This window comes from Sturnus vulgaris, chromosome 19 (genome assembly GCF_052056855.1).
Source record: "Sturnus vulgaris isolate bStuVul1 chromosome 19, bStuVul1.hap1, whole genome shotgun sequence".
Taxonomy (NCBI): domain Eukaryota; kingdom Metazoa; phylum Chordata; class Aves; order Passeriformes; family Sturnidae; genus Sturnus; species Sturnus vulgaris.
Genome location: NC_142261.1, coordinates 8,688,146 through 8,699,957, shown reverse-complemented (window position 1 = coordinate 8,699,957; position 11,812 = coordinate 8,688,146).

The window sequence follows — 11,812 nt, the reverse complement described above, 5'->3', positions numbered from 1 at the left end:
ACACCCTAAAATGGCACAAAAGCAGGGACTACCCATTGAAAAGATGACAAGATGTGGTGGTGGAGCAGATCTGTAATTCTTCCTCCATTGATTCTGGTGAATTAAAGAGTTTTCTCTGCTTCTACAGCATAAATGAATAGAATTTTCCATGGGCTTCCAATGCAGCAGTGCCCAGAAGAATCCTACACAGCCAGTACCTTTAGTTGTCAATATGATACCTAACTGCCCCAGGGCAATATAAGGAACTGACCACCCCTGACAGACACCCCAAAACCCAAACCCCACCTCAAAATCCACTCAACAAAGGTTCCAGGTGCATGGCAAGGCTGGTACAACTGAGTCTTCACTGGCTTTTCTTCCTCAGCAACTAATTTGCTGTTTTTTGGACAAATGTGCATATTTGTATTGTACAAGACACTACTGAGAGAGTACAAGGTGAAACCTTACTTTGGCAAAACCTCCTTTTGAGCTTCTAAAAAATTGTCTATGTGAAAATCAGATTTAGCATTAGCATTTTGCACCAAAAGTAGAATAAGGCTCACATATTAAAATTAAAAATTATTTATCTACAATATGGCACCTGCCCTTAAAAGCACCCACTGCCAGCTGGACAGCAAACCCTACACAGTTCAGGCTGTCTTAGTGATCCTCGAGGATTCTGTTCTGCTGAACATTCTCCCTCCAGCAGCAGCTCTCAAACCACTGAAGGGCAATGCTCTGCTTTAACACTGGCCTTGTTTAAGTGTCTGCACTTGTCAGCCATCCCCCACATGGATGGAAAGAGATAAGACCCCAGATAAGAGCTTTTCAGGACAACTCCCTTCCCCTCACCCTCTTTCCCTACAGACCTGCCCTCAGCAAAGAACTTCTCAGTATTTCTCCTGTCCAACCCAATCACACACTCCGAGTTCAATGCTCTCTTTTTATCCTTCCACATGACAGGGAAATGGGGAAAAGAGCTGAGGGGGCAAAGGAATGAGAATCCTTGCTGCTTTTGTGATCAGTTAAAATGAAAGGGAAGAAGTGTTGGACAAAGAGGGGATGTTCTGCTACTCCATGTTATTTTTATTAAAGCCCTTCATAAACCTCAGCTTGTTTTCTCAGCTAATTTAAGAGCCTCTTTTCACCTATCAGAAACTCAAAAATACTGCAACCTGTTATTTCTGATGCATCCTAGTATTCCACACAAAATGCTCTTCAGGTCTGAACTCGATTTCTTCACTGACACTACCCACTGGTGCACCAAAAAAAGATGCCTTTCCTTCAGGGCAGACATCCACTGCTTTACCTTTTTTTTTTTCCCTGAGAAGATCCTAAATGTGTTTATTTCATGCATCCTTCAATTGCTGATTAACAGCTAACTACTTCCACTCTGGAATATCAGCCTATGTATTCTTTGCATGTTGTACATCAGGTTGAGACTGTAAATTCCTCCAGGCAGGCATTTGCTTAACCTATGTGTTTGAAAAAAAGGGAGATTGGGTCAGACTGATATTTTTCAGCTAACGGGGGAGCTAGGCAGAAATAAAGAAAGAAAATAACCATGAGGGCAAAAAGGGAAAACAAAGAATGGGGAGTGAAGGTAAGGAAAGAAAAATGAAAATAAAAGGATTGCTGGAGAGTGGGAATTGAGAGCAAGCTAATATATTTGATGAAAATGCAACATTAGCAAGCACAGTGTGATTTGACAAGTGTGAACAAGCCTCCACCAATGTTAAAAAGCACTACATCTGGCAATGTGTCAATGTTTAAGCAGCACTTTCCTTCTCCTCCCCATGCTGGGATCCTGCATCCTTGATATTCCCTCAGATCCACTTCTAAGCTGCTTAGGTCTACAGGAATACGTTTGTAGGGGCGGATTGGACAGAGAGCAGATATAAATTTGGAGTAATTACAGTCACTATCATTCTCTCTCTCCCCAGGTTACCTTGTTACGAAGGAAAAGATCAGCAAAATATTGTGAAATGCTGATTTGAAATCCAAACATGGGGAATCATTTAAAACAGGAACGTCAGGGTTAACCATATGGCATTTAACCTACCTATCCCCTTGTGCATATTCCTTTTACTCCAGCAAATACACGGCAATGAGATCACTCATCTTTCGAAATACAGCAACAGTGCTAGGGCACTGAATTCAGCAGCTGCAGAATCTTAACCAGGGCAGGATACATATGTGAAAGGAATTTTAAAATTTCCTCAAACAACTTTCTCTCAGAACCCATGTTGATATTTTCCTTAAGGAAAACTGGGCTGTGTGTAGATACACATTCAGATTGGATTGTAGGACTTGGCAGTGCATGTTATCAGTGAGCTCATACACCACACACTTGCTATTTTTATGAATCTAAAACTCCCAGATTTGCTCCATGTTAACTGTTAGTTTTTAGCAGGTTGATCCCATGTTGTTCTTACCAAGGATTGGACATTATTCTATATTTTAACCATACTTAATCACAACATTTTTGTTGTTTTTTACCTCTGGGTCCACTGGATCCATCATTCCTGTGGGTCTCAGTATAAATGTAGAGAGCTCTACATTTAATAACATGAACTACCAAATCTGTCATGAAATTCAATTTTGGAGTTATTATGGAAGCAAAATATGATCCTCAATACTTCATTCTGTTCATTATACTTAATCAATTTAAAGCAACCAAGCCCACAGCAACACAAACTTCCTGTTTCTTGCTCCTGCAAAGCTCATATGAGCAGATTGTTGTTTCTTCTCATATGCTAAAGCATTTGGAAGCTATCAGTCTTTTGGAGGGGGAGAGAAGAAAGGAAATTCCCAAGATTTTGCATGTAGGGACAAATTCAGTCCCTGACTAACAGGTGCAAGAGTTGTTGTTTTTGCCAGATTTATTTTTGCTTTTAGCAGGACGGAGCTGAAAAATCATGGTTCTAATAAAGCAGATTTATCATCTAGATAAAAATAGTTTCTTTATCCTCTGCACTCTGTGTCCCATGCTGCTAAGGAACTCTTCAAAATTCTTTTGTTTTTGACAATAAAATGGTTCCCATGGCAACACCATCTGATGTCACAGAAACAACACACGTGAGGTCATAAATCCTTCAGAAGAAAAAACAAAATCACAAAGGAGGCTCAAAATTTTACATATCTGTGATTCGAGGTTGATATTGACTTCTTTGTTCTGTGTGGCTTGGTTTCACTCTCTTGCCCTTCTTTTTTTTCCCCCTAAATATTTTATTAAATAAAAAAAAGTGGAAAGATTTGTCCCAGGAATTTCCTGTTGGCTGTTGTTCAGAAAGCACAGAATACCAGCAATAATGTGAACAATGCAAATTTCTCCTAGGCCTGCCTGGAGCATGATTCCAAGCCCTTCTTGAAGTTGGCTGAGATTTGACAGTGCTTTGGAGAGGTTACTGGGCTCTGTAGCCAGAGGTTTGTACAGAAACATTTCAGTCTCTCTCCTGCTCCTTCCCCCTTCTCCAGGCTCCAAGTTACAGGAATCCAACAGTCCATGTTATGGAAATAAACATCCTACTAGTGCACTGTGAGGAATCCTATAAGCAAATGGATTCACAAGGGAAAAACACAGGCTTGGATGTGGGATATGATGAAACTCAGGCCACGGCCAGTGTAGGGGAGGGGAGCAGATGAGGTGAGACCATCAGCCAAGTATTGTGTCAGCGGCCAGTTCCAGGAGTTTAAATCCAAGAAAACCTGCAGAAGTCAGTATTTGGGAAATAATTTACTCACCATTTTTCCCTGCTCAGTGCTTGCCATGCTTCCTGAAAGCTCTATGCTGGAACCACAGGCACACACAGACTTTTCCTCCCTTTCCCTGCCATTTTTCTCTCTCAACTATTCCCTGCTCCTCCCTGCTCCTAAGAACCAGGCAGCTCTGAAGGGGTTTGTGGAATTAAAGTAAGGAATTAGGCAGCTCCTCGAGGATCTGCCTTCAAGAGTCAAAAGAAATATCAGCAGATTTTCAGATCATGTGATGAAGATTTTAAGAGCTGAATTTTTAATGTGCTTTATACATTAATGCATATTTAAGAGGACAGATGTGTTTTTCACAGCTTCCATCCAAAGATCTCAAAACATTTTAAAATAGGTTTCTAGTTTAATCTTCACTCTTTTATGAGGTAATGCAAAGGATGTTCTACCAGCGAGGGAGAAATATCCAATCTCCCAAGTAGAGCATGGCAGCAAAAATAAACAAATACCACCTTGTTATCAAGTGCAAACATCCAAAACTTATCAGTCACGCTTAAGTTAGAACTTTATAAAAAAAATATATATCTTTAAACTACATTTTTCCCCCAGTCTTACCGTGCACTGAGTTGCTAGTTCAGACTTTTCCCCAGCTGAGAAAACCAGAAGTGTGCCCTTTATGTAATGAAATAGAGTTCACATATTTGCATTGCTTCAGGAGCTGGGACTTTTTGAAAATACAGCTATCCTGAGACTCCATAAAATCACCAGAGCTGGCAGCCCTGAGTTTCGGACAGGAAGTAATGAATGGTAATGCTTTCACTCAGAACTCCAGGGATAGGTAGAACACAATTACTAAAGTATGAATTTATACCAGGCTGGGCTTAAATATGCTCCCTGAAAAAGAAAAAATGTCTCTTATTACCAGAAGAGGCCAAAGTTACCAGGTGTGTAATACATCATTATCAACTAATAGCTTGTACTTCAGTGTCTCCTGGAGCTATGCAGGAGCTACAGGTCAGAACTGGCTTCAAGAATACTTTCTACTCTGCCTTTGCTTCCTACAATGTCTGGCATTCACCGATGAAAACACTGACTCAGAGCAGGGCAGCTTAAGAGATAACAGGATCACAGCCCAAACTCTGTGGCTGTTATGAGGGATGGAGTACAGACATGGAATATAGGCATGGAATATATCCCTGCTGGAGTGACCAGTGCAGAAACAACCCCATGGCAGCCCCTGTCGAATTGTTGGAATTTAAATCCAGTGTAGCACAGAGTTGTGCCTACAGGTACAATTTTCCTTAACACTTTTCCATAAAACCAAACTTCCTCAGGAGGTGACAATGGATATTGCTGAAGTGCTTGGCTGTGGAGTGCTTTGTCAGAGTGCTTTGTCTGAGGTGTAGAATTCCAGTTGCCATCCTTTGGATGTTGGCAGCTGAGGATAATTACCAGTGATGACCTAAGAGTGCTATATATACTTATATCACATATGTGGTTATGGGAACCACCACAAAACTGCTGTATTTTCAAACCCGTGATATAAATTTCCAACTATTATATAAAGTGGCTTTCTATTTCACTGCAAGGATGCACTAGCTTTTTTCTATACCATTCTCAGCATAGTTACTATAGTAACTAATGCATTGCAAAAGAGAGGAAGAAGCAAGAAAAAAAAAAAAAAAAAGAGAAACTTTAAAAATTATGAAAACCAAAGACAGGGATTGTCTTTACAAAACCTAAAAACACACTGTGAAGATGGCAGGCACAGTTGTGTGGCCATTTGTTTGGAGCTGCCACTTCCATTTCACTCAGGATCATGTCACTTGATTCACATAAATGTTCAGCCAACAGTTCTGTGGCCCTGAGCACTGCAGTACCAGGCAGTCCTGGACTGTATGAAACGAAGATTTTATTCCCTTCATCAGCGTGCAGAACTGCAAAAATAATTTCCTCCACACTCCAATTAATACTGCAAAGCTTTCAGATCCAGGAACACTTTTCTAGCTTGCATCAAATTATCATCTTTAGGTGACATGAGTGTCTGATATCCATGAAGAGTTTAAAATTTCACATTTTCAAGTTTCATGTGCAAAGCAACTGTCTTTGGCTTTAGTAGAGCAGTGTGGGAGTGACAGATCGACACACAAAGTAACAGAAACTGTTACATAATAGTACATACTAACGAGAAGAAACCTCAACAGAACACAGGGCTCTCTAAAGTCAGACATTAAAGAACTTCTAAGCGTCATTTTACCTGTGTGCATGTGTATATTCATACAGTGCAGTCTGAATTTCAACTACCACATGCAAATCTTCATGTAAAATCATTATCTCAGCCTCAGATTCATCCTGTTGCTATTCCACAGCTACAAAAAGCAAACCAGCCGTGGGACAGTAAAACCAAATACAAGAATAGAAATTCAAGAGCTTCAACCTCCTCAACATTCCCTTGCCTAAGGATATTCCTGATAAAGCCTATAGCTCACTCTCTCTGTCAGCAGTTCTCTTTCCTCAACCTTCTCTGATATTGTCTTCTTAATAGCAAAGCCATCATCTGTTTGGTTTGGGAATTTTTGTTTGTTTGTTTGTTTGTTTGTTTGTGGGGTTGGATTTTTGGTGGTTTTGTTTTTGTTGTTGTTGTTTTGTTGGTTTGGTTTGGTTTGGTTTGGTTTGGTTTGGTTTGGTTTGGTTTGGCTTGGTTGGGTTTGGGTTGGTTTGGGGTTTTTTTGTTGTTGTTTGGTTGGGATTTTTTGTTGTTGTTGGTTTTTTTGGTTGGTTTTTATCCTGTTCTTTGGAGTGTCCATGATGCTGTCCAGAAAAGCCACTCTCCTCATCCTGTCCTGGAGAGTCACTTCTGGGATGCTCTCTGCAACTGACATTACCCAAAGACTTTTGAGAGAATGTGAAATGCAGTAAAAATGGTTTCCAGTAAATCTCTTGGGGCTGGATAGGTTGAGCCATCAGCTATTCAAAGGCTCTGGCAGCTGCTCCAAAGTTGCATGTCAGCCACACAAGTGAACCCGTTTGGCTCCAAAGCAGACAAAGAACACATGGAAAACTGCCAGCACAGTCAGTTCAAGAATAAAAACATAGCAAACCGGTTGGAAATTTTTTTAAGACCTCCTTTCATTTTGCAAATATTTTGCAAATCTCAAAAAAACAAGGGAAGCTCAAAAATAAAGGGTTTGCCACTGGTTATTTGGGTTGGCTGTAGGAAATGTGGCAATAAAGCTCAGCTTCAGCCTGCTCTAGGTATCAAACCTCACAGAGAAGAGAAAATAGAATCTCACTGAACTAATGGCTGTACAAATAAACCTGGAACAACTAGGGAGGGAAGAAAGAATTACACAGAAACTTGACTCTCATCGTCTTGTCTAGAAACTCATGGGAAGACCTCAGAATTTTAGAATGCAAAAACAAAGAAATTGCAATTCCTAATCAGCCAAACTACAGCATATAAAGAGCATCTAACAAAGAGTTCTAAGCTTTTCCCAGTGAACCTGAATTGACAAGTTCACCTGTATTTCTCATTCCTTTTGATTTTCCTCTTTCCCTCAACACACAGAAAAGATAGCACATACTCTTCAGACAGTCTAATATTTTTTTAATCAAAAGGAAATTAAAGAAGAGGCAATGATGTACATTCCTTCTGGGGAAAGTAGAAGCCTCATTCCTATCCTGTCTTAAAATAGCCTGATTGAACTACAATATTTGCATTACAATTCTGGGTCAGCTGCACCATGGGATTAGGCTGCAGATCAGAGGGTTGTTTAGTTTTTATTTTCAGCCTAGTAGATTTTTCACATTATACCCATTTTCCTGCACATTTCTCCTGATATTGTATATTGATGCAGTTTGGAACAATTTGAGAGATTTACTCCCTGGATATTTGGAGGAAGAAACAAGCCCAGGGCAGTTTTATTCATTGGAAGTAGAAATCTTTGCTGCAGAGTATCAGGTGTCAAAGTAGACAAAAGAGCCTTTGATTCTTTTCAAACATTGATTCAGATTCTGATATTCTCTACTTCTGAGTCAAAATGCAGCATTCTTCACTCCAGTACTCTGGATTTCACCTGGACTATATAAAATAAGGAACCAAATAATGCTTATCAGGTGTCATCTGGGATAAAATTCTTTCTGTCAAGAACAATTGAACAAATGTCTGCCACAGCTCAGCAAAAGTTGCCAAATAATTTCACTTTCTTCACATATTGTATGTCAGATTTTTGAACATATTTTTATCAGAACAATCTAAAAACTTATTCACTGGCAGATGTTGGTGGCCAGTTCACATGTACAGTTGAGGCTGAGGTGTTTGGTTACCCACACCAGGTGTTTTCCCATTTCTCTTTAGGCACCACTGATTCAGCAGTGCCCAGACCTTGGAAAGGCCCATCCCTACAAAGCTGCACTTCACACTCCTCTCCCATCACCTGTGTGTGTGCAAGGAGCACAGCACTTGCTGATCACAAAGGGAATTTGAAGCATTCATTAAAGCCCTTTAAAACCATTTGCTGAAAGGAGCTTCAAGAATATGAAATATTATCTGCTATGTAGTGAAGTAGTGAACAAATCTTTGAGATTGAAGAGAATCTCTAGTCCCTAATCCTGAGCAGTGCAACAATTAAAGTATTCTAGGAATGATATTCAGTCCTAGTCAGTGGCTGTACTTCTATCATATTTCTTAGAAATGTGCTCCTCGGTGCGCTGACTCAGTCAAGAACAAATTTCATCATCTCTTTTTACCTCAAGAAATTACACTCCTTTGTATCATCTTTAATGGCTTTTCCCTGCAGTTTTTCCTTTGGGTTTTATGTTGCATGTTCTGGGTTTTCTTTTGCAACCTCACAGCATTTGTGACTTCATGAAACATTTTACATTATCAGACCATTTCTCTCTTACATTTCTCTACCAAGTTGCACAATAAAAACTCTTTTGATTTGCCTTCATGAGTCAAACCTCCAGATATTTCATGCTTTGAGTTGATGCTGATTTTTTCCTGCTTTGTAAAAATCTTTTCTTCAGCTAGAACTTACACACAGACTATAATGCATACATTTTTATGGAGAAAATCACTGGACGGGATCTGACTGGGGCAAGGAAGGAACAACCTTTCCAATGAAAAGTTAATGTTCCTAACTGTACCACAGAAAAAGATGTTTTATTTTCATCAGATAGTTTATCCTTATCACACCACTGTAATTTCAAAGCCACCTGATGGTGAATCTTCCTGTTCCAAGCAGTAAAAACGCTTGGATTTATTTTGATAGCAAAAATCTTTCTCTTTATTAGCATAAGAAATGGCCTAGACAAGGCCAAGGGGTTGATGAGCTGTAATTACTTTCATGATTGATTAATAATCCAAGTGTATGTCCTGTTACTTTTTTTATTCCTTTGCTATAATTCCTGATATACTGGTACACAGGAACCTCACTGATTTCTGTACCAGTGTGATCTGTCATGCAAACAGAGAAGGAAGAAGGGCCATCCAGTTTCAATTCTGTAGAAGATGCTTGATTTTCTGTGATAGGAAATTCTGATGAAGAAGCCAGAACATGACACACATTCCAACATGACACACAGCAAATAGATTAAAAGCTGGCTGACAAGCCAAAAAATTTAACAATTTGGAAAAAAGCTCCCCTTCTCACCCTGCTTGACACAAGTCTCTGCTTTGAGTGTCTCCTGGATACGCAACATATATTCTACAAGAACAAAAAAGATTGTTTTTTTAAACTACCTACACATGGCCACAAACCAACAGTCTCTCTCCCACTTTGCCTTGCCTTGCTCTTTGTCTCTCCCACTTTCACACACACAGCTCAGACCCGAGATGGAAAAGCCCCAGTTACCTCCTCAGCAGAAAACAGGAACACATTTCATGCATATTAATGAAGATGCATTAAACATCTTTCGTTGTGACTGAGCAAAGCAGTGCTCGAAACCCAGAAGTTATTGAGAGGGGGAGAGAAAGACAGAAATACAAAAACAAACACAACAGTCTGAACATGCCAAGGGCAAAGCACAGATTTCCACCTCCTTCCTGGGAGCATCTATAATGGAGAGAGCACATCCCAAGTCTCATCAGGTTCTAGTGCTCGCTCAGAATACAACACTCCTGAGTACTTTTTTATGGCTTAATTATGTTTAATGTTATGGTTGCTAATATCCACTTAGAAGCACAGAATTAAAATGGGTTTTGTTACTACCACCACCATATTTTTCTCTTTGGTGGGCTGATTATTTAGCTTTCTTTCCTAATGGGACCTGAAAGGAATATGATGTTCAGTGCTTTTGTGCCCCGGGTTTTTCCCTGGGTGTCTCCATCCCATTGCCCAGGGATGTTCAGTGTTACCTCACACTCCCTCTGCTGGCTCTCAGGCACTGGAGCAAAGAGACTGTTTTGGTTAGGTCCTAAAAGCCCCAAATGTGTTCATTATTATTTTTATATAAAAACAGTAGTAGAATTCAAAGGAAATTCCTGCTAGGATCTTTCAGTCTTCCTTCCAAGAGACCCTTCAGGAGGTCCCACCAGCCACAGAGACAACCCAAGTCCAGCAGCCTAACAGGCAACACCTCAACTACCAGTCTCAAATTAGATATTTTAGAATCCTATACAACCAGATTTTCCCAAAAAAGTACATTTGACACAGCTTTCAGTCACAACTATGAAAAAATTTTGGAGAAAATGGGCAAGCAATCATTTTAAAGAGATAAATATTAAAGATGGATGATAAACAAACTGATAGTGTGCAGAAGGAGAAGTCCAATTAATCCCTTGGATAGCAGGGGAGCTCAAATTGAAAGATTCAGTTCTGCATGCCTACAAAAATGTGTTGCCAACACCAAACATGATTCCTGGTGATAATACAATCCTCTTAGCCCCTCAGACATGGCTCTTCTCTGTAATAGTTGTGGAATTAGTGCACAAGAGTCAAGGATACTCTCAACCATTTTGCAGCATTATGCAAGAACCACCCCACTATCTGCATCTCAAACACAAAGGTCTTTTTCAACCTCCCAGCTGGCCTTTCTGCTCTTCCATCAGCACAGTTAACACAGCTGACAAGTTTATCTATCTCAACTGTGTTCTCCCTAGCTCAGCAATAATTCCTGACAGTATCTCTGCTTTCAAAACAAGCTGAATGCTGGGTTTGCTGCAAAATCATGTCTGGAGCAATGAAAGGATCCTATACTCACCCGGAATCTCTTTTCCAAGAGTCTGGGTTGATTTCAGCTATTCTTCATGATCCTCCTCAGGACTGCTGTCTCCAACAGATTCCCCCCAGTTCCTTCTCCCTGCACAGGAGCCTGGGAATCTGCTGACAGGACTATGCAAGAACCAGCAACCTTCCATCTCATCTTCTATTGGGACCCTCCTAATATTCTGAAGAGACCAACAACTCACTTCTGAGTTTGTCAGATCAGTATCTCAGCACTGAAACAAAAGATTCTCGACCAAGAGGTCTGAGCAGAAACCTGCTACAATATTCTCTCAGTATCTACAGGAAAATGTATAGACAACCTGATGGATAAAAGAGGGACTAGAAAGTTCGAACAGAAATACAATCAATTAACACCTTCTCATCACTCAGAACTCACACCTGATCCTGGTGTCTGTTTCCCAATGGCAGGGTGCAGAGATGGGAAAAGTAGAAATGGTTCAGTCCCACTGGAAGAGTGGACACTGCTGGCTCAGGGATCAGTGAGAAGGGAAAAGCTCCCAGGAGCTGCAGAACCAGAGATGTCCAGAGACAAAGGTCATGGGAATGACAAGCAGACCTAATGCATCCTCCTCAGGCCACAGCAAAATCCAGGCCTGACACAAACCTGTTTTGAAGGATGGCACAAAGGCATTGCTGAAAAACTGCAGAGATATGCAGTGAAAAAAAAGTATTTTAAACTCTGTCCTTTAAATGGATTTCCTCCTTATAACAGACCAGAAAATTTCCTCAGGATTTCTGATGCTTTTCTGGGAAAATCTTAAAATATTTTGGACTTGAAGAAAGCTAACATAACTAGAATACAGGTCTTTCCATGTCAGTCTGAAACATCCATGTTCAGGAACTTTTCCATATACCTGGGATCTTTCTGCAGATTTTGCTGATCCCTGGTGGGAGTGTCT